Source organism: Triturus cristatus, chromosome 7, assembly GCF_964204655.1.
Source record: "Triturus cristatus chromosome 7, aTriCri1.1, whole genome shotgun sequence".
Taxonomy (NCBI): Eukaryota; Metazoa; Chordata; class Amphibia; order Caudata; family Salamandridae; genus Triturus; species Triturus cristatus.
Window position 1 is genome coordinate 300718024 of NC_140590.1, and position 20610 is coordinate 300738633.

Sequence of the window (20610 nt, forward strand, 5' to 3'; positions counted from 1 at the left end):
CCCCGGAGACTGGATGGTAGCGTTGGGACTTGCAGGACGCATATTTCCACATCCCCGTCCTGCCGGTCCACCGGCGTTACCTGCGGTTCACGGTGGGCCAAGAGCACTTTCAGTTTACCGTGCTCCCCTTCGGCCTCACCAGTGCCCCTCGGGTGTTCACGAAAGTGATGGCGGTGGTCGCAGCTCATCTGCGCAGATCAGGGGTTCCAGACTTCCCCTATCTCGACGACTGGTTGTTGAAGGCGGGCTCGCCCCAGGCAGTCATCTCCCACCTCCAGACTACGGCGGATCTCCTGCATTTGCTGGGATTTTCCATCAACGTGCCGAAGTCACACCTGAGTCCCTCTCAGAAGCTCCTCTTCATCGGAGCGGTTCTTGATTCGGCGCAGTTCAGGCCCTGATTCCCATCTTTCGGCCTCTATCCTGGGTTTCGGTCAGGCTAGTGTTGCGGCTTCTGGGGCTGATGGCCTCTCGCATCCTACTAGTGCATCACGCCAGGCGGCGCATGCGGGCTCTGCAGTGGGACCTGAAGTTTCAGTGGGCCCAGCATCACGGCAACCTGTCCGACCATGTCTTGATCTCGGAGGGCACTGCACAGCAGTTGCAGTGGTGGCTCACGGACCGCGATTGGGTCATGGGCAGAAGCCTCTCCCTTCCCCAACCGGAGCATGTCGTAGTGACGGATGCGTCCCTCCTGGGATGGGGTGGCCATATGGGAGAGGCGGAGATCAGAGGCCTCTGGTCTCCGGCGGAGTCTCGTCTCCACATCAACCTGTTGGAGTTGAGAGCGATCCGACTTGCACTGAAAGCCTTCCTTCCCTCTGTCAGGGGAAGTGTCGTGCAGGTGTTCACGGACAACACCACCGCCATGTGGTATTGCAACAAACAGGGCGGGGTGGGGTCGTGGACCCTTTGTCAGGAGGCTCTGCGCCTCTGGACGTGGCTGATACACCAGGGCGTCACCCTAGTGGTTCAACATCTGGCGGGCTCTCTGAACGCCACAGCAGACGAACTCAGCCGCCGGTGCATGGTGGATCACGAATGGCGTCTGAACTCCGAAGTGGCGCAAGGTCTCTTTCAGCAGTAGGGAGAGCCTTGGTTAGATCTATTCGCCACCGAAGAGAACGCGCAATGTCAGCAGTTCTGCGCGTTGGAATTTCCAAGGCGGCACTCGCTCGGCGACGCTTTTCGTCACGAGTGGAGTTGCGGTCTGTTGTACGCCTTTCCGCCTATACCACTTCTGCCCAGAGTGCTGAAGAAGATCAGGCACGACCGGGCCCAAGTCATCTTGGTGGCTCCAGATTGGGCACGAAGGTACTGGTATCCCGAGCTACTCAGTATGTTGACCGATCCTCCGATACGTCTGCCCCTTCGGGAGGATCTTCTGTTGCAGCAGCAGGGGACGGTCCTCCACCCGAACCTGTCCAGCCTCCACCTCCATGCGTGGAGATTGAGCGGCGGCAGTTGATGCCATTTGACTTGCCTCCTGAAGTCTGTGATATCATTCTGGCGGCCAGGCGGCCCTCCACAAAGACGGTATACGCCTGCCGGTGGAACAAATTTGTGGCATGGTGCACAGCAAAGGCTGTGGATCCCCTTTCCGCCCCTCTTTCTGAGGTTCTCCTCTTTCTTCTTTCTTTAGCCCGGCAAGGCTCTGCCCTGGGCACCCTGAAAGGTTATCTTGCTGCCATCTCTGCCTTCTTGCGGCTTCCTGATCAGCCTTCTCTTTTCAAGTCCCCTGTAGTTACACGATTTCTAAAAGGCATTACTCACACGTTCCCTCCTGTCCCTTTTGTAATGCCTCAGTGGGACTTGAATCTTGTTCTCACATTTCTAATGTGTGCTCCCTTTGAGCCTCTTCATCATTGTCCTCTTCGTCTGCTGACGCTTAAGACTGCTTTTCTGGTAGCCATCACCTCGGCTAGACGGGTGAGTGAGCTCCAGGCTTTATCTTCAAAGCCTCCTTTTCTCTCTGTTCATCCGGACAAGGTTGTCCTTCGGCCTCGTCCCTCCTTTCTTCCGAAAGTGGTGACTCCATTTCATCTTGGGCAGTCTGTCACCTTGCCCACCTTCTTTCCGCCTCCGCATCCTTCCAAAGAGGAAGAGAGGCTCCACCGTCTGGACCCAAAACGTGCGCTCTCCTTTTATTTGGACCGCACAAAGCAGTTCCGGGTGGACGACCAACTTTTCGTTGGATACGTGGGTGCTAAGAAGGGGAAAGCTGTGCACAAGCGGACCATCTCTCAGTGGGTCGTTTTGTGCATCAAAATTTGTTATTCCTTGGCAAAAAAGGACCCTCCTGTTGGGCTGCGCGCCCACTCTACTCGGGCCACAGCGGCTACTACTGCTTTGGGACGGGGTGTCCCTTTGCAGGACATCTGTCAGGCGGCGACGTGGGCTTCGCTACACACGTTTGCCAGGCATTACTGCCTTGACAGCCAAGTCCGGAGGGATGGCTTCTTTGGCCGTTCTGTCCTCCAGGACTTTCTGGTGTGATCTTGGTTCGCAGACCCACCACCGGCGATGGTATTGCTTGGGTATCTATTCTAAGGTGAGGAATCTAACTAACGTGTTTCTTTCAGATGAACAAGTTACTTACCTTCGGTAACGATGTATCTGTAAGAAACATTAGTTAGTTAGATTCCTCACCGACCCACCCATCCTCCCCGTTCTGCGAACTGACATCTAGGGTTAAGGTTATCCTTTTCAGGCCCCTAGATTTTATTTTTGGCACCAGTGTCGGTCTTTGCATGGCTCTGCGTTCCTGGCGCGGAAGGCTATGTACAAGAACTGACGCCTAGCGACGCGCAAGGGGTATTGCTGACGAAAAATCTTCCGGATCCAGTCTGACGCCTGGGGATATTCTAAGGTGAGGAATCTAACTAACTAATGTTTCTTACAGATACATTGTTACCGAAGGTAAGTAACTTGTTCTTTTAGAAGACTTCTTCATATACTCTGCCATCCTGGAGCGGAGACCAAGTACATAATCCACTATATCAAGTTTGGGTTGTCTGAGAGGTCTCTCCCATCCTTCCCTCACTAAACATAGGGGTCCTCTTACAGGATGCCCAAACAAAAGCTCAAAAGGACTGTAGCCAACCCCCTTTTGTGGGACCTCTCTGTAAGCAAACAGAAGGCAGGGTAAAAGGATGTCCCATCTCCGCCTAAGCTTGTCTGGTAACCCTTTTATCATCCCTTTTAGGGTCTTGTTGAATCTCTCCACAAGCCCATTGCACTGTGGGTGATAGGGTGTAGTGAACTTGTAGTTGACACCACACTCCTTCCACATTGCAGTCAAATATCCTGACATGAAGTTGGCACCTCTGTCAGACACAACCTCCTTTGGAAAACCCACTCGGGAGAAGACTCCAAGTAGGGCTCTTGCCACAACAGGTGCTGTTGTGGTCCTTTGGGGTATAGCTTCTGGATACCTGGTGGCATGGTCCACTATCACCAGTATAAATCTGTGCCCAGATGCTGTAGGGGGGTCCATTGGTCCTACAATGTATATCCCCACTCTCTCAAAGGGAACCCCCACCACAGGTAGTGGTATGAGGGGGGCCTTTGTGGTGCCACCTGATTTGCCACTGGCTTGGCAGGTGACACAGGAGCGACAAAACTCCTTGGTATCTTCTGACATATGAGGCCAGTGAAAGTGAGGGACAAGCCTGTCCCAAGTCTTATTCTGGCCTAAGTGTCCTGCAAGGGGAATATCATGGGCCAAGGTAAGAAGGAAGCCTCTGAAACTCAAGGGTATGACCAACCTCCTGGACGCACCAGGCTTGGGGTCTCTAGCCTCTGAGTACAGCAGCCCTTCATCCCAATACACTCTATGGGTACCTTGAGCATTCCCTGCAGCCTCAGCAGCAGCCTGCTGTCTGAGGGGTTCAAGAGAGGGGCAGTCTAATTGAGCCTGCCTCAGATCTGCCCTTGAAGGTCCCCCTGTCCCAAGAAACTCAACCTGATCAGGTTCCAGTTCTTCTAGGACAGTTCCTTCAGGGCTCTCAGAATCATCCTCCTGGGCGGTCTGAACCACCACCTGAGGCAGGGGGGAAGGCACAGCCTTTACCCTACTGCTTTTTCTCTTGGGTTGTGTCTGGTCCATTGTCCCAGGATCCAGCACTTGTTCAGTGTTACACTTTTTGGCCTGTGACCTGGTCACAGCAAGGACATGTGCATCTATCCGAAGCATTTCTGCATGGGTCCTATACTCCACTTCAGACCAAACTGAAGTTTCAAGGTCATTTCCCAACAGACACTCTACAGGAAGGTCTGAGTTTACCACAACTTTCTTGAGGCCAGTTACCCCTCCCCAGGAGAAGTTAACAATTGCCACACTATGAGAGGTAGTGGCATTGCTAGCGTTGGTCACTAGGTAATTCTCACCTAGCATGATCTGTCCAGGGTCCACAAAGGCAGGTGTCACCATTGTGACACTAGCCCCAGTGTCCCTGTAGGCCTGAGCCATTCTATTATTGATAAAAGGAGTCTGTCTGTACTTGCCCAGGTTACTGGGGCCTACAGTAGAGGACAAAGCTATGTCCCCATCACAGATCAGAACAGCCTGAGTAGGTATCCTGACTAGGCCAGGACCCTCCTCAGTTCCCAGGGTTAACCCTACTACACCCTTTTGCTGGGAACCACCACTTACAGCCGGACTAGGGGGTACAGTTGCCTTCGGGGCAATGGTGGCTGGGGGCTTATCCTTTTTGGTGCACTCACTAAACCAATGTGAGTTTGACTTACAATAGTTGCACCAGGGTTTCTTTTGGCCATCTTTCTTCTTATCCGTTTTGGAACCACCCTCCCCCTGAGCCTTTTGGGGGCCTGGTGAAGACTTCTGGTCTTTTTGTTTCTGAACATTACCCTTCTGGTCTGCCTTTTTCTGATCACCGCCCTGGTTCTGTTTTTTCTGCTTAACTCTAGTCCTGTCCCACCTATCTGCCTTCTTTCCCATTTCCTGGAGAGAAGTTAGGTCAGAGTCAATCAAGTGTTACTGCAACAGCTGGTTTTGACAGTTATTAAGGATTTGTTCTCTCATGATCAAATTATACAATCCTGTATAGTCCTTAACCTTACTACCCAATAACCAGCCTTCCAGAGCCTTAGTGGCACAATCTACAAAGTCAGTCCAGTCCTGAGTCTGTGTCTTCTGGGTATCCCTGAACAACAACCTGTATTGTTCAGTGGTTAGGCCAAACCCATCAATCAGAGAACTCTTCAGGACAGTGTAATTGTCAGCATCCTCATCACTAACTGTGAGGAGCTTGTCTCTACCTTTCTCAGAGAAGGAGAGCCACAAGATAGCTGCCCACTGACTTTGGGGTACCTGCTGTACTTTGCAAGCCCTCTCCAAAGCAGTTATCCATTTGTTGATGTCATCCCCACACTTGTAGGGAGGGAAAATCTTGCTCAGGTTTCTATTATCATAGGTCCTGTCTCTATCCTTAGGGATATTGCTGCCACCAGTGGGCTCTAACCCACTTAACTTCTGCTCTCTGGCCAGAGCAAGCTTCTCCTTGGCAAGGGCAAGTTCTTCCCTCTCAATCCTTAGATTAGCTTCCCTCATTCTGGCCTCATGCTCTTTTCTCTGTGGGGAAGTCATTCCCCTGTGAGAAGAGGCATTGGAGCTGTTAGAGACATGGGAGTGGATGGATTCCCTTGAAGGGGATCTGTCTCTCCTGCTTCTCTGGTTAAGCCCACTTGAGGGTCTGAATGGGGGGACCCCAGTCAGACTCCCATGTAGGCTTAAGTTAGCCTGGCTAAGTCTCCCAACTTTGACCTGGCTGTCTACCTCATCTTCTGAAGTCCCATCTGACTCATCTGTAGTGGGTAGACCCTCACCTGTACCTAGGTTACTAGCCTGGGAGGCCTTACGAGCATCATACTCTTCTAGGATCTCCACTAGCTGAATGAGGGTAGGGTTTGAACCCTGTTTTAACTTTCTGGAGGTACACAATTGTCTCATCTCCTGAAAAGTTAGGGTATCATATCTAGAGGGGATCTTTCTTGGATCTACCCCTCCTGAGAGAGAATCAACTTGATCTCCTCTCAGAGACATGATCTAGTGAGGGTGTGGTGTGTGCACCTACCTACACTAGTTGTATCTACTAAACCTCTCTAGTAGTTGTAGTCAGGGTGTGCTAGGCCCTTCAACCTACAACAACTAAGTCCAGTAGGACTTAAGTATTTATAATCTATGTTATATGTACCTAAACAATATCTGTGTGATCTTTCAATTTAGTATCTCAAGATTACAATGGTATTACAACAGCAAGCTCAGATCGCAACCGCTGCTCACCAATGTGAGAAGTTGGCCTGATATATGATGTCACTAGTTCTAGTGTACACCTTGTATCAGTCCAAACAACCCTTATGGTGATTGGTTGTAAAGTCAACCTTATAGACCAGCTATCCTAGTGGTAGCATGGACAAGAGCAGTCTTAGGCTAAACTCTGAATGGCATGTGAAGCCAGCTGTTATACCATATGTAATCCCTTGAATACCAAATGAAAGGACACCACAACAGATATATATAAAAATAGAATGTATTTATTCTAGTCAAACCCTCAGCACTCTTTATGAGATTCGAGGTAAGTACAACACAGTTTTATTTAAGCATACATTAAGTCACACAGGTAAGTAATACAGTTAGGCCCTAGGGGCCTCGCAAACCATATACTAAGTAAGTGGTATAAGAACCACTGTCACGAACATAGGATAGGCCTAGGCCTAGGGAATCGCTGGGGCTACACTATACTACCAAAGGTTAGGAAGTGGGAGGCCCACGGGATTCAGGTGCAGAGTGGAAACACTCACGCGTAATGCGTAAAAGTCGATAGAATTACTAGCAGTTAGAAATTAACAGTTTTAGGACACTTCTGGTATAGCTAGAAAGTCGAAACTCGGAATCTAGACCCTAGGATAGTCGATACCCTTGTGAGCACCGAAGTACTCAAGTTACCTAGCCCACGGGCTGCGGGTGCATAGGTGTGAACTTGCGTCGGGTTTCGTCATTAACTTCTATGGATGCCTGAAGGAAAGTTGCTGACAGGCAGTCAGTGAAGAGTGTCCGGTGGATCCCAAGGAGGGATCAAGAAGGACGGAACCTGCAAGCAGAAGGGACAGAGTCTAGGTCACCAGCCAGGAGCCGGGAAGGAACCAGGAAGGAACCAGGCGATGTTGTGAAGATGCAGGTGAAGCTTGTCGCAGCAGCCACGGGTACCAGGAGACGTCGAGGACGACCAGGACCAGGAGGTGAGCTGTCCCACGAAGGCTCTTACTGTCGGCGGCGTCGATGTCGAGCTAGGACCCAACAAGCCTTGGCAAGCGGAACCCACGCAGGTTGGAGGACTTGCTTCTGGTGCAGACCAGGAAGGTCTGGGGTGCTTCTCTTTCACAGAGGAGCGGGTGCCAGTCTGGAGGAGCCGGACCAGCAAGATGAAAGTAAAGGTTTGTCGTCGCAGAGGCTACTAGCTAACGGGCCAGCAACCGGACAACACGTCGAGCAACACAGGTGCAGAAGGGCCCCACGCAGAACACGTGAAGTGTGGGGAGCTTGTCTTCTTTGCAGATGGTGCTTGGGAGTGGGGCTTCTCAATTCCCCAAGCACAGCCTCGAGGGAACCTCGGAAGTCGCGCTAGTCAGTTACTAGCCACTTTTCCCAAGTCGCCGGTCCCACGTCCCTCGTCGCCTCCACGGGTCTCAGCTTCGCTGGAGATGTGGATCTGGTTCAGAGGTGTCTGGAAGTCTCGGCGCTGGTCAGTCTCTGCAGTCGTCCCTCGTAGGATTCAGTCGCAAAGCAAGCAGCGGTCGCTGGATGGTGCCTGGTTGCCCAGGGTGGTCACTCCTTGGCCACAAGGGAGATTTCTTCAGTCTTCTTCCTGAGGTCGAATGTCGAAGGTCCAGAGTTTCTGTTCAAGTTGCAGATTCAGGTTAATCTAATTTAGCAGGGCTCAGCTAGCTACTGATATACTGGGCTAGTGGACTGGGCTACCTGCAAGGTCCCTCCTATGGGTGGGACCAGGAAGGGGAGTGGCTACACCCCCTTTCCTTTGTCCAGTTTCGCGCCAGAGCTGGGGCTGGAGTGCCCCAGCGCCGGTTTGAACTGGACTATGCATGCGACACCTTGTGTGCCCCAGGCAGTGTCTAGTTTATTTCATCCCTCCCTGCCCCAATACACTAACTCCTGTCTGGGCTGGTGCTCGCACCTCCCAAGGCAGGAAACGTATTGTCCAAGCCTCCCTCACTGGAAGGACTCCCAGCAGCAGGAGGTCAGACTTGTGTCTGTGGCAGCAGCATCCATTTTGTGATGCTGGGGCTCTGGTTAACTTTAACCAGGTAAGTAATTTTCAACATGTCTTCTCTCTCTAGAAGGGAGGAATAATATCCTCATGGCCAGAAATGGTATGGGGGTATTATTCCAAAGTGGTAGACACCTTACACAACATGTTTCGATGAAGCCAAACCATAGTTACCATAACCGTTTAAGTTTATAAGGTACTTTAAGAGTATATGGTAGGCTATATCATAGAACAGCTATAAGGACATGGTTCCGAAAGCTGCAGACAGGCTCAGCTCATGCTAGAGCACCATCTCACATGTTACCAAGCACTCTGCCTCCAGGATTGTTAAGGCCTGCCGTAGGAGTGGCTGATAGGTACACATGTGTCTATATATAAGGTAGGTATAGGAATACTACACCTAAGCAAGGAGTGATTACACGACCTTGTCCCAGCTGAGTGATCAGCCAGTGTCATAATGGAAGGCCAGGCCAGGGGCGGCACAATGCATGCTGCAGCCCCTGGTAGGCCTAGGGTACACCTATGCCCTGGGTACCTAAGGTACACTATACAGGGGCCAATAAGGTGACCCTAACCAATTGGGTTATGCACCTAAAGTACACAGTATGAATTTAGAGAGAGAACAGCTGGGCTGTGGGTCTGATTCTCCCCATATCGAGGCTATTGGGGTGTCTGGGAAGTCGTTCACTTCGAGGTACCCTTGGATGCACTTAGTAAGCTGTGCTTTCACCCCGACTTTGTGGAGCATCGTTTCCCTCAGCCGCCACCCCCCCTCCCTGTGTTCTCCCTGTGTTCTCCGTTGCGGTGGCACCTATAAAATGACCATCTCGGCATCGTGATCGGACAACGCCGCTGGGCAAAGGTCCACCTCCCCCACCATCTGATTGATTTCTATAGATCCATCGCAATCCCAGGAACGCCACTCTCCGCCTTCCTGTGATACCTCTCCAATTTGTGAGTGTCGACTACCTGACCTGTCCTGTGTCTCATCCATCACTATGTTCAGATCCCCCCTACGATCGTCTTACGTTCTTGACTGTGCATGACCTCCCTTAGAGCCGATCTCAAAAATTTCTCTTGACCTGTGTTAGTTGCGTAGACTAAGCCTATCAGTAAATTGTGCCCCCTAATCCGGAATATGTAAGCCAGTAGTCTTTCTTTGATCTCAACCACCTTCTCCCCCACTGTCCCCTTGAACCTTTTAGCCACCAATATAGCCACCCCCGCTTTTTTATCCTATGTAGATGAAAAGAATTGTGGAAAGATTCGGCATCCCATTCTATGCCAGTCTTTGGCGAGGAGATGCATCTCCTGGAGGAGGCATATATCCGCCTCCGAGTTTTCCAGATAAGAGAGGATGGACCTCGGTTTAATGGGATTATTAAGGCCTCTCAATTTGAGGGTGAAAATCTTCATTGTGGGCCGGGCCATAACTCCCTGTGGGGTGTATGTATTTGTTTGCATGTCCCGGGACCTGTGCGTTCCTCCAGTCCTCCGTTGCCCCCCCTCCTTCGGCTTTCAGAGCCTGTGCTCTTTCAACTCCATGTCAGTTAACTGCATACCATTTCCCCCCCCCCTCCCTAACCCCAACTGTGATCCCCGTAATCCCCATATTGTCCAGGGCTTGCCAAACTTGTTTGCGTGTCCTCGGTATTCAGAAAGGTTAGGAGCATCTTGTGACCTCTCCCGTCGGGTAGATCCGCCACCCCCTCAGCCCTGCTTATGTCACTTATCTGTTCCTCAGTCGTCTGGGGTATCCGCATGAGGGGATGTCCCTCTAGACAATGTCTCCAACACAGCTTGTCTTTCCTGCGCCATAGTATTAGGATCGGGTCTCATCACTCTCTCTGTGCTTCGCCCTCCGGTGTCCTTGTGCCATCTCTCCCTGGGGGCCTTGCTCTCTCTAGTCTCTGCCCCCTCTTGCTGTGGGTCCTCGATGCCCCGCACTCGGCAGGTGTCCTGTAGTGAGCAGAGTTGGTGTAGTTTGCCATGCCACATAAAGATTAGCCGAAATGGGTGTCCCCATGAGTATGGCACCCCCTGGTTCCGGAGATGTGTTGTTGCCACCGGAAACTCCCTCCGCTTCTGGAGAGTTATCAGGGCCAGATCTTTATAAAGGGCAATGGGGTGATCCTAATATCTTATGGATTGCTTGTCTCTGGCTGCTCGTAATATGTGTTCTTTAAGGTGAAAGTCTTGGAGATACGCCATTATATCCGGCGGTGGTGCCGGTGCTCGGCGTGGGAGTCCCACTCAATGTGCTCTGGCTATTTTTATGTCGAAGTCCGGTGGGCCCTTCAACACACTCCTGAAGAGACCGTGGAGATACTGTGTAATGTCCAGCCCTTCCTCCTTGGGTGGCACTCCTTTGACGCGGATATTATTTCGGCAGCATCGATTTTCCAAGTCCTCTGTGTGCGCCTGGAGGTCGGTCTGCTGCTCTTTGAGCCCTGAGAATTGCTGTTGCAGTTGTTCTACTTCCTCCTCCCGTGCTTGTTCTTGATCCTCTATGGAGGCCACTTGTTCGCCCACCGCATCGATGTCTCGCCTCATTTCATTAATCTCCCTCGCAATTTCTCCCTTCATTGCCTGAAAGTCGTCACGCAGTGTGCCGGGGGATCTTCTCCAAGAAAGCACGAGTGACCGTAAAGTCGTGGAAGTCTGTGTCCTGCCCCGCTTGTGATGTGGGAGACAGTCTCCCGTCCCCGCTACTAGATGGAGGTAGCTTGGTCATCATCTCTTTGAGGGTTCGGTCCTTCTTGCCCCTCACCGTCGACATTGCCGCACTGCCACGTGCTGCTTCACCGGGCCGCCGCTTCTGGTCTTGTAGGGGAATGTCACTTGTCTCTGGGCAATGGCCGTCTACTATTCTGCCCGCCCTCCGAGCGCCATCTCAACTGACTTTCGAGGGGTGTGGGCTCCTCAGCAGAAGCCCCTGTCAGATGCGAATCCCTGCAGGGTAGCAGTGGACTCCTCCCGTTGTTGCTCTCGGTGCGCGCCCCAATCTTTCTGCAGAGGACTGAGTGACTGGTTGTCGCAGGCCCTCAGAGGGAGGGTCCGGCTGCGCTCACTGTCTCTGAAGTCCTTGCAACTTGCCTGTGCACCTCGTCGGTCGTAGGCCTCCCCCTGCGTTTGGTTCCTGTCTTCGCTGTTTCTGTGCCCTATGCAGCACACCTTAGCTAGCCCTCCGGGACTCGATATCACATGGATGGCCCTGTCCCTTCTCTCAGGTCGCAGGCCTGCCTCTTATGTCTGCCACTCACACATTTGCCCAATGTAGCGCACTCTGGCCTGCCACCCACTGGTGTGGGCCTTCTTTATGGGTTCATTCTGCTGGAACCATAGTGTCACACAAGCCCCTTTTCCTTTCCTGTAGGCCCCCTGCGCTCCCAGGGCTCTCGCTGGTTCCGCTCAATGCTTCCCGTCCTCCGGGGGCCTCTCTGTTTCCCCTCAGCAGGTCTGTGTCCAGGGTACAGTGCCACTCGCCTCGCTCTGGCCCTGAATGCAGCCCCGGGCTCCTCTCGCTGGGCCCCCTAGGAGCGTGCGTCTGTCCCGCATTCTCCTTGTGACCCTACCTTGAGGGTGTGTCTGCGATCGCTCACCACCGGGTGCCTCCTCTCTTTAACGGGCCCTCATCCTGCATCTGGCAATCGGCTCCGCTCCCTACGCCGTCCCGCCTCCGCTGGTCGATGCCTCTGGCCACCGTACTGTGGGGTGAGTAAGACTCCCACCTGGTCCCTGGTGTCGCCATATCCCTAAGGGCCCTCCTTCCACCGCCTTGGCCCTCTGGCTTTTCTCCGGGCTCTGCCAGTGGTATGGCCTGCCTGTTGCTTGCCTCATGGCCCTAGGTGATCGGGTGCCGGCCTGCGCTCCTGCACTTCGAGCTGCTCGAGGGGGCCCGCACCCTGTAGACCGCTCACCATCTCCCCACCGTGTTCCTCTGGGCTCTGATGGGCTCCGCTGGTCCGCTGCTTGCCTCTGGTGTGATCCGGCACCTAGAGCGGCTTCAGCCGGCCCTCCCCCACCCGGCCACCATTTTCCGTCCCTGGCCTCTCTGCCTCTCTGGACCCCTTCTCCTCCGGAGGTTAACCCTCCGCAGCGGTTCCCCAGGATTCTCGAGTGCAATATTTGGAGGGGGAAACTGCTGAATTTTGGGATGAAATGGGCATGCAGGAGCGGGGAGACGAGAGAAACACGTCCTACCCGCTCGCCATCTTGGCCACGCCTCCTCCACTTCCTTTCACCAGTGACTCCTTTAAAACTCTCTTACAGAGTAGCTACAAGCCAGACATCACCTTCATCGCCATCACACTCCTTATGCTCATCAGTTTGAAAAGGCAAATGTGATAAGCAATCTGATTTGATATTCACGCTTCATAGCACATGTTTAATATCAAACAAGAATTCTTGTGGATAAAAGAGCCACTTGGCTAATCAGGGTGTTGCCTTTAAAGCTTCTTTAGTTGAGAAAAGATCCACCAATGGTTTGTGATTCATCCTGAGCTCTAAGGAACTAACCGATATATAGTTCTTGAAATTCTTAATAGCCCATCAACAGGCTAAAGTGTTCTACTAAATCACTATACTTTTTCTCTTCCCCTTTGAGAGTTTGAGTGGCAAATGCCTCTTCTTCATTCCATTCCTGCATCAAAAATGCACCCTGACCATCCAAACTAATACCACTTACCAGAATCGATTAACCATTTACATCAGATGGTTTTAATTCCACTGCATTCGTAATACTATGTTTAATTAGCTTAAAAGATATTTCACATTACAAAAGCCATTCAAATCTAACATATTTCTCAATACTTCTTGGACATCCTAAGACATATCAGAGACAAGTTCTATAACCTTAGCATATCACTCAGCCAAACAAAGGAATTACCTCAGTTGCTCTTTATTTAATCGAGATGGGACACACTCAATACTCCACTATTTGTCCTGCAAACAACACTTCTTGGAACCCACCATTAAACCTGGATTACTCAAAATCGATATCGCTCTTTTTATCATGCTCATTTTAAATTATTTTCCCACACTAAAATGTCATCTGGGGAACATTTCTCATTGGATTCTTTGACGAACAAATTTTACATAACTCTTTGGAATGCTGCAGAAGCATGTCCAAAAAGCATTCGCAGATAACTTCCAAGCATTATAAGAGATGCAAGATGCCTCGATGAAGGATGTAATTTAATTTGGTGATATGCCTGAGACAGATCCAAAGATGAAACTATCTCAGCTACTTCTCAAGTGGATCCACACAAATAGTTTTATTGAGATCACGGAGGTCTATAGGCATTCACATTTTTCCATCCTGTTTCATGGGCAAAACCATTGGGCTCACGCATTCAGCTGATTCCACTTATTCAGTAATGCGCCCAGTTTTCAGTCGATTCAGTTCTTCACGGAAATCACATCTCTTTACTTTATGTACAATCAGTTTAGTATCTTGTTTTAGCATGATCTTGTGCCAGAAATCTTTCAAACACCGTAGCTCACATAAAAAACACATTTGGAAATTGCTTTCTCGAATTTTGGACCACTTTGTCCTTCACATCAGTGAACAAAGTTTGATCTGGATAATTAGGATCCAATACTATATCTAAATCTTTCTGTTTCAACCAGCCAACTGATTCTTGCCCCATATGACTATATACACAGTCGTCTCTATTTGTCATTCTTTAAAACAAACACAAGCTTCAAAATCACCTATAAAGGTAGGTTCGAGACATATGAGCTGCAGATTACACACTGATCGCCATCTGGTGTTGGGCCCGGATGTTTGCAGTTGTTTTTCCTCTTGGAAAGTCTTTGGAAGTCACGAGGTATGTTACTCCTCCTTTGTATCGTATTGCGCATGGGCTTCGGCTCCATCCTCAGATTGTTTTTTTCCGCCATCAGGCTCGGATGTATTCTTCTCCGTCCGGTTCCGAACCGTTTAAAGTTATTCTAATCGGCGCGCAATCCTTCCCTTTCCGCGGTATTGTTTCGATCGCGATCTCCACACTCGACGCGACTCTCATCGGTCGAAGTCTTCGATTCCGGTCGTCGACGAAGGCCTTCGGGCCTACCTGAGCTCCGATCCTGGCTGATGGAAAGGACTCCATTTAAGAAGTGTCCTCGATGTGGATCCAAGATTCCCCACACCGATCTCCATGAGGTGGGCAACCTCTGCCTCTCCCCAGAATATGAGGCTCGAGACTGTCCGGCGTGCAAATCCTTCCGGTCCAAGAAGACCATTCGAGACCGAAGGGCGAGAAGAACCATGGCACACTCGTCGACATCTATCCCCGACGACATCTTCGAAGAAGGCGTCGATGTCCCAGAACAGCAGCACACCGAAGAGGGCCTCGTTAGCGCCTCCGAAGCCGACGACTCAGATGTTGAGGACATCACTCCGGCACAGAGGGGCGTGGGTCCTGACATCGACCCCCACCCTCGACGGCACCGAAAAAGGCTTTGGTCAAGCCTTCGCCCTCGGGCCTAGGCACGATCAAACACACTGCTTCCCATACCTCGCTTTCGGGCCCGGTTAAGACAAGCACTAGCTCCTTGGCACCGACACCGTCCCCGGAGCCGAGCAAAAAATCCAAAGCCCTCGACACCCACACCTCGAAGCCGAAAGTCATCTCGGAGCCGAGGACACAACCGGACTTGTCTAAGCCACACAGTTCAAAAGACTACAAGACTAAAAAACCTACAGCTCCGACACCTTCGGCGCCGACGGATCGGCCATTCACAGAGGAGCTATTTCGGCCCGATCCACTACAAAAAACACTGGTCAAGGACCCTACCACTGGACATTTGATGCTCAGCAGAGTCATCAACCCTTGCATCGAGAAGAAATATAAGGCAGCCCCTACAGCCCCACCTACATCAGAGGGCCCTCACCACTAGACTCCCTGGTAGTCTCCACTGCAAGGAAGCGTGCAAACTCCCAAGCATCAGGCGAAGCACCACCACCTGATAAAGAGTCCAAACTCCTAGACACCTCTGGCAAGCGCACTGCATCCCAGGCGGCCAACATATGGCGCATCGCAAACACACAAGCGCTCTTGGCAAGATATGACAGGGCACATTATGACGAACTAGAAGCCATAATGCAACACCTCCCTGACAAATACAAGAATAGAGCTAACAAATTAATCCAGGAGGGTAAAACCATTGCCAACACCTCCATTCGCTGCGCCCTAGATGTAGCTGACGGATCACTGACAAAATATCGAGAAGGAGAATATCGACCTACCAAAATATAGAGGAAAAAATATAGAATGCCAAAATATTGAATGCCTATCTCCAAACAGGTAAGTACAAAAATATAGAATCCAAAATATCATTGTAAAAAATATAGTTAGTCAAAATATCGAATTTTTTAAATGTCTTAAAAGTAATGTAAAATTAATGAAATAATACATATAATTAACTGAAACATACTTCAAAATACTTAAATAACTTTAACATTAATAAATAATTAATGTAAGTTAAAAAAAATGAATACGTATATATTAACGTAATATTAATTAAAAATATTCAATATATTTTGCGTAGGATAGCGGGTGGGTAAAATTTACTATTACCACTCCAGTAAGTGCAATAGTAGGGAAAACGTTGGATAGCGGGAGGGTAAAAATTACTATTCCCAATCCAGAGAGTGCAACAGTAGGGAAAGCGTTGGATAGCGGGTGGGTAAAATTTACTATTCCCACTCCCGTGAGTGCAACAGTAGGGAAAGCGTTGGATAGCGTAAGGGTAAACATTACTATTCCCACTCCAAAGAGTGCAACAGTAGGGAAAGCTTTGGATAGAGTAGGGGTAAAAAATACTATTCCCACTCCAGAGAGTGCAACAGTAGGGAAAGCGTTGGATAGCGTAGGGGTAAAAATGTACTATTCCCACTCCAGTGAGTGCAACAGTAGGGAAAACGTCAGATGGTGTAGGGGTAAAAATTACTACTCCCACTCCAGAGAGTGCAACAGTAGGGAAAGCGTTGGATAGCGGGAGGGTAAAATTTATTATTCCCACTCCAGTGAGTGCGATAGTAGGGAAAGCGTTGGATAGCGTAGGGGTAAAAATTACTATTCCCACTCCAGTAAGTGCAATAGTAGGGAAAATAATAATTTAATATTTTATTAAAAATAAATTAATTATTAATACCAAAAAAAGTATTAAAATGAATTGCCAATCACACAATATTTAATTATAAATACCAATAATTAATTTTTGAATTAATTACCTATTAATAATTAACAACCAATTAATTTTCAATAACAAAAAAGAATACATACAATTAATACCAATTAATAATTAATTAATAATAAATTAATTATCAATATACAAAAATAATTTCAATAATTAATTATTTAGAATAAATTACTTCCCACCATATTCCTTTATAAACCCACAACCCGCTACAAATAAATAATACAACATAATTATCAATTAAACAATTAATACAAATTAATTACCAATTAATACAAATTATTTCCCAATTAATAATTAATCAACAACCAATTAATTTTCAATGCCAATTAATAATTACCTAATAACAATTATATTACTTCCCACCCTATTCCCCTCTAAACCCACAACCCGCAACAGAAGTAAAACGCAAAATTAAATTACAAATTATTAATAATTCCTAAAAATTATTGTTTAATGTACTATAATTAAATTACTTCCCACCCTAATCCCCTATAAACCCACAACCCGCTACGGAATTAAATTACACAAAAATTAAATAACCTAAAATTCATTACTTTTAAAATATTCAAACATACATTCCAAAATTATTACATACTTTTAACACATATACAACACTTAAAACACAATAAAAAAATTCGATATTTTTAACAACTATATTATGACTGTCGATATTACTTACTTCTATATTATTTAAACCGATATTTCTTACCTGATTTTCGAAATTCTTCACCACTATATTTTGGCAATTCGATATTCTCTCCATTCTATATTAAAAACTCGATATTCTGTCCTGTCGATATTTTTTATTCTATATTATGTCTGTTTACCGTAGCTGACACCGCCTCTAGGGCGATTAACACCATCGTCCTCCTCCGCAGTCATGCCTGGCTACGAATTTCAGGTTTCAAACCCGAGGTGCAGGCCTCCATCCTGAACCACCCCTTTGACCAGGAACATCTGTTTGGGCCAAACGTTGATGTTGCCCTGGAAAAAATAAAAAAGGACACCGATACGGCAAAGTCTATGGGAGCCTTACAGTCACACACTCCCAGGCGCTCCTTTCGCCGCACTTCCTTTCGAAGCACCTCCAGAGGCTACTCCTCAGACAGCGCCTCCACTACAGGGGAAACAACAATAAAGGCAGAGGCAAACTTAACACCTCCCGCTCTGCCTCTACCCCTGCCCAATGACTTCCCTCCACTCCCCCCAGACCATTCCACTCCAGTCGGGGGCAGACTCCACAATTTTCTTCCGGTCTGAAATACTATCATGGGTAACACAAATAATTCGGTCAGGCTACTGCCTCGAACTAACATCTACCCCCCCAAACATTCCACCCAAACAACGTCCGATGTCACAGGAACATTTGTCACTTCTAAAGCAGGAAGTAATCTCCCTCCTACAAAAGAATGCGATAGAACTAGTTCCTGCCCACCAACAAAATATGGGAGTTTACTCCCTATATTTTCTCATACCAAAAAAAGACGACACTCTACGGCCCATCCTGGACCTCAGACCCCTAAATCACTATATACACTCAGACCATTTCCACATGGTCACACTCCAGCAAGTACTTCCCCATCTCTCTCAAAACAACTTCCTTGCCACCCTAGACCTCAAGGACGCCTATTTCCACATTCCCGTTCACAAAGCTCACAGAAAATTTCTCAGGTTTGTAGTGGACGGTCAACACTATCAATTCAAGGTTCTCCCATTCGAAGTCACCACAGCACCGCAAGTGTTTACCAAATGCCTAGCGGTAGTGGCAGCACACCTGCGAAGACAACACATCCACGTCTTTCCATACCTAGACGACTGGCTAATAAAAGCCAGCTCATACAACCAGTGTGTACAACACACTCACGCCACTATCCAGCTACTTCACGACCTGGGTTTCACAGTAAACCACCCAAAGCCTCATCTGCAACCGTCCCACGTAAAACAATAACTCGGTGCCACCATAGACACCTCAAGAGCGCTATCCTACCCCAGTCCGGCCAGGATAGCAAGCATTCAGGCTCTACGTGCCAAATTTCAGCCGCAACATTTTCTTCCAGCTCGAGTGTTCATGCAACTCATAGGAATGATGGCCTCTTGCATAGTCATAGTACCCCACGCAAGACTCCAAATGCGTCCTCTCCAAGAGTGCTTAGCGCGCCAATGGAACCAGGCCCAGGGTCAATTAACAGATCTGGTGTTGGTAGATGGTCGGGCCCATCGCTCTCTGCAGTGGTGGACCACCAAAAACCTTTCCAAAGGCCGACCGTTCCTGGACCCGGTTCCTCAGATAGTACTAACAACGGACGTATCGCTCTCCGGCTCACCTACCACATCACACCATGCAGGGCAGGTGGACACCTCAACAAAAGTTACTCCACATCAACTATCTGGAGTTACTAGCCATATTTTAGCCCTAAAATCCTTTCAAACACAGATATCAGGCAAGGCAGTCCTAGTCCGCACATACAACATGACAGCCATATACTATATACAAAAACAAGGGGGCACACACTCTCCGCAGCTCTCTCAGATAGCACAGAGCATATGGAGATGGGCCATACCCCAAAAAATCTTTCTCCTAGCCCAACATGTCCCAGGAGTCCAAAATACTATGGCCGATCTGCTGAGCAGACAAACACAACAAATCCACGAATGGGAACTCCATCCACAAGTTCTTCGTCCGTACTTTCAACTATGGTGGAATCCACAGATGGACCTCTTCGCCACCCACGAAAACGCCAAATGCCCAAGCTTCGCCGCCAGGTATCCACACCCATTGTCCAAAGGCAATGCGATATGGATGAACTGGTCAGGCAAATTTGCGTACGCTTTTCCGCCTCTCCCACTTATTCCATTAGTGGTGCGCAAACTACAGCAACACTCCCTAACTCTCATCCTAGTTGCTCCCACTTGGACCAGACAACCGTGGTACACCACATTGCTGGAACTCTCCGTAGTACCGCACCAAAAGCTACACCTCTCTCCACGCCTCCTAACCCAAAACCATGGAGAGATCAGGCACCCGGACCCAGCTCAGCTCAACCTTGCGATCTGGCTCCTGAAATCCTAGAATTCAGTTATTTAAATCTTCCCCCAGACTATATGAACGTCATTAGAGAAGCTAGACGACCCACCACTAGAGCTTGCTACGCAGCCAAGTGGAAACGTTTTGTGGTCTATTGTCACAACAATAACTTCAATCCCCTAGATGTGTCCATTCAACACAACATAGGCTATTTACTACACCTACAAAGATGCAATCTAGCCTACACGTCTATCAGACTACAGCTTGCAGCCATAGCAGCTTATCTACAAACCTGGCAACATCTATCACTCTTTAGAGTACCTGCCATAAAAGCCTTCATGGAAGGCCTCAAGAGAACAATTCCCCCCAGAGTGCCACCCTCACCTGTGTGGAACCTAAACATCGTTCTAACCAGACTGATGGGGTCCCCTTTAAACCTCTACACAAATGTGAACTTCAATTCCTAACATGGAAAACTGCTTTTCTTGTAGCCATCACTTCCCTCAGACGGGTCAGTGAGATACAAGCACTCACCATTCAAGAACCTTTTATGCAAATGCACCATAACAAGGTTGTTCTCTGTACAAATCCAAAATTCCTCCCTAAAGTCATTTCTCCCTTTCACCTAAACCAATCTGTGGAATTACCCGTATTCTTCTCGCAACCACAGACCATTGCAGCAAGAGCTCTCCACACATTAGATGTCAAACGAGCCTTACTCTACTACATCGAGAGAACACAACCCTTTCGTAAGACCAAACAACTGTTTGTTTCTTTCTCACCACCACATAAAGGCAACCTCATCTCCAAATCTGGGATAGCTAAGTGGATTGTCAAATGCATACAGATTTGCTACTACAAAGCAAAACGAACGCTATCCGTTCCCCCTAAAGCCCACTCTACATGTAAAATTGGGGCTTCCGTGGCATTCTTAGGGAACATCCCCTTAGATGATATCTGCAAAGCAGCTACATGGTCAACACCGCACACTTTCACTAAACACTATTGTGTAGATGTGCAAACTAAGCAACAAGCTAGTGTGGGCCAGGCTGTACTCAAAACATTGTTTCA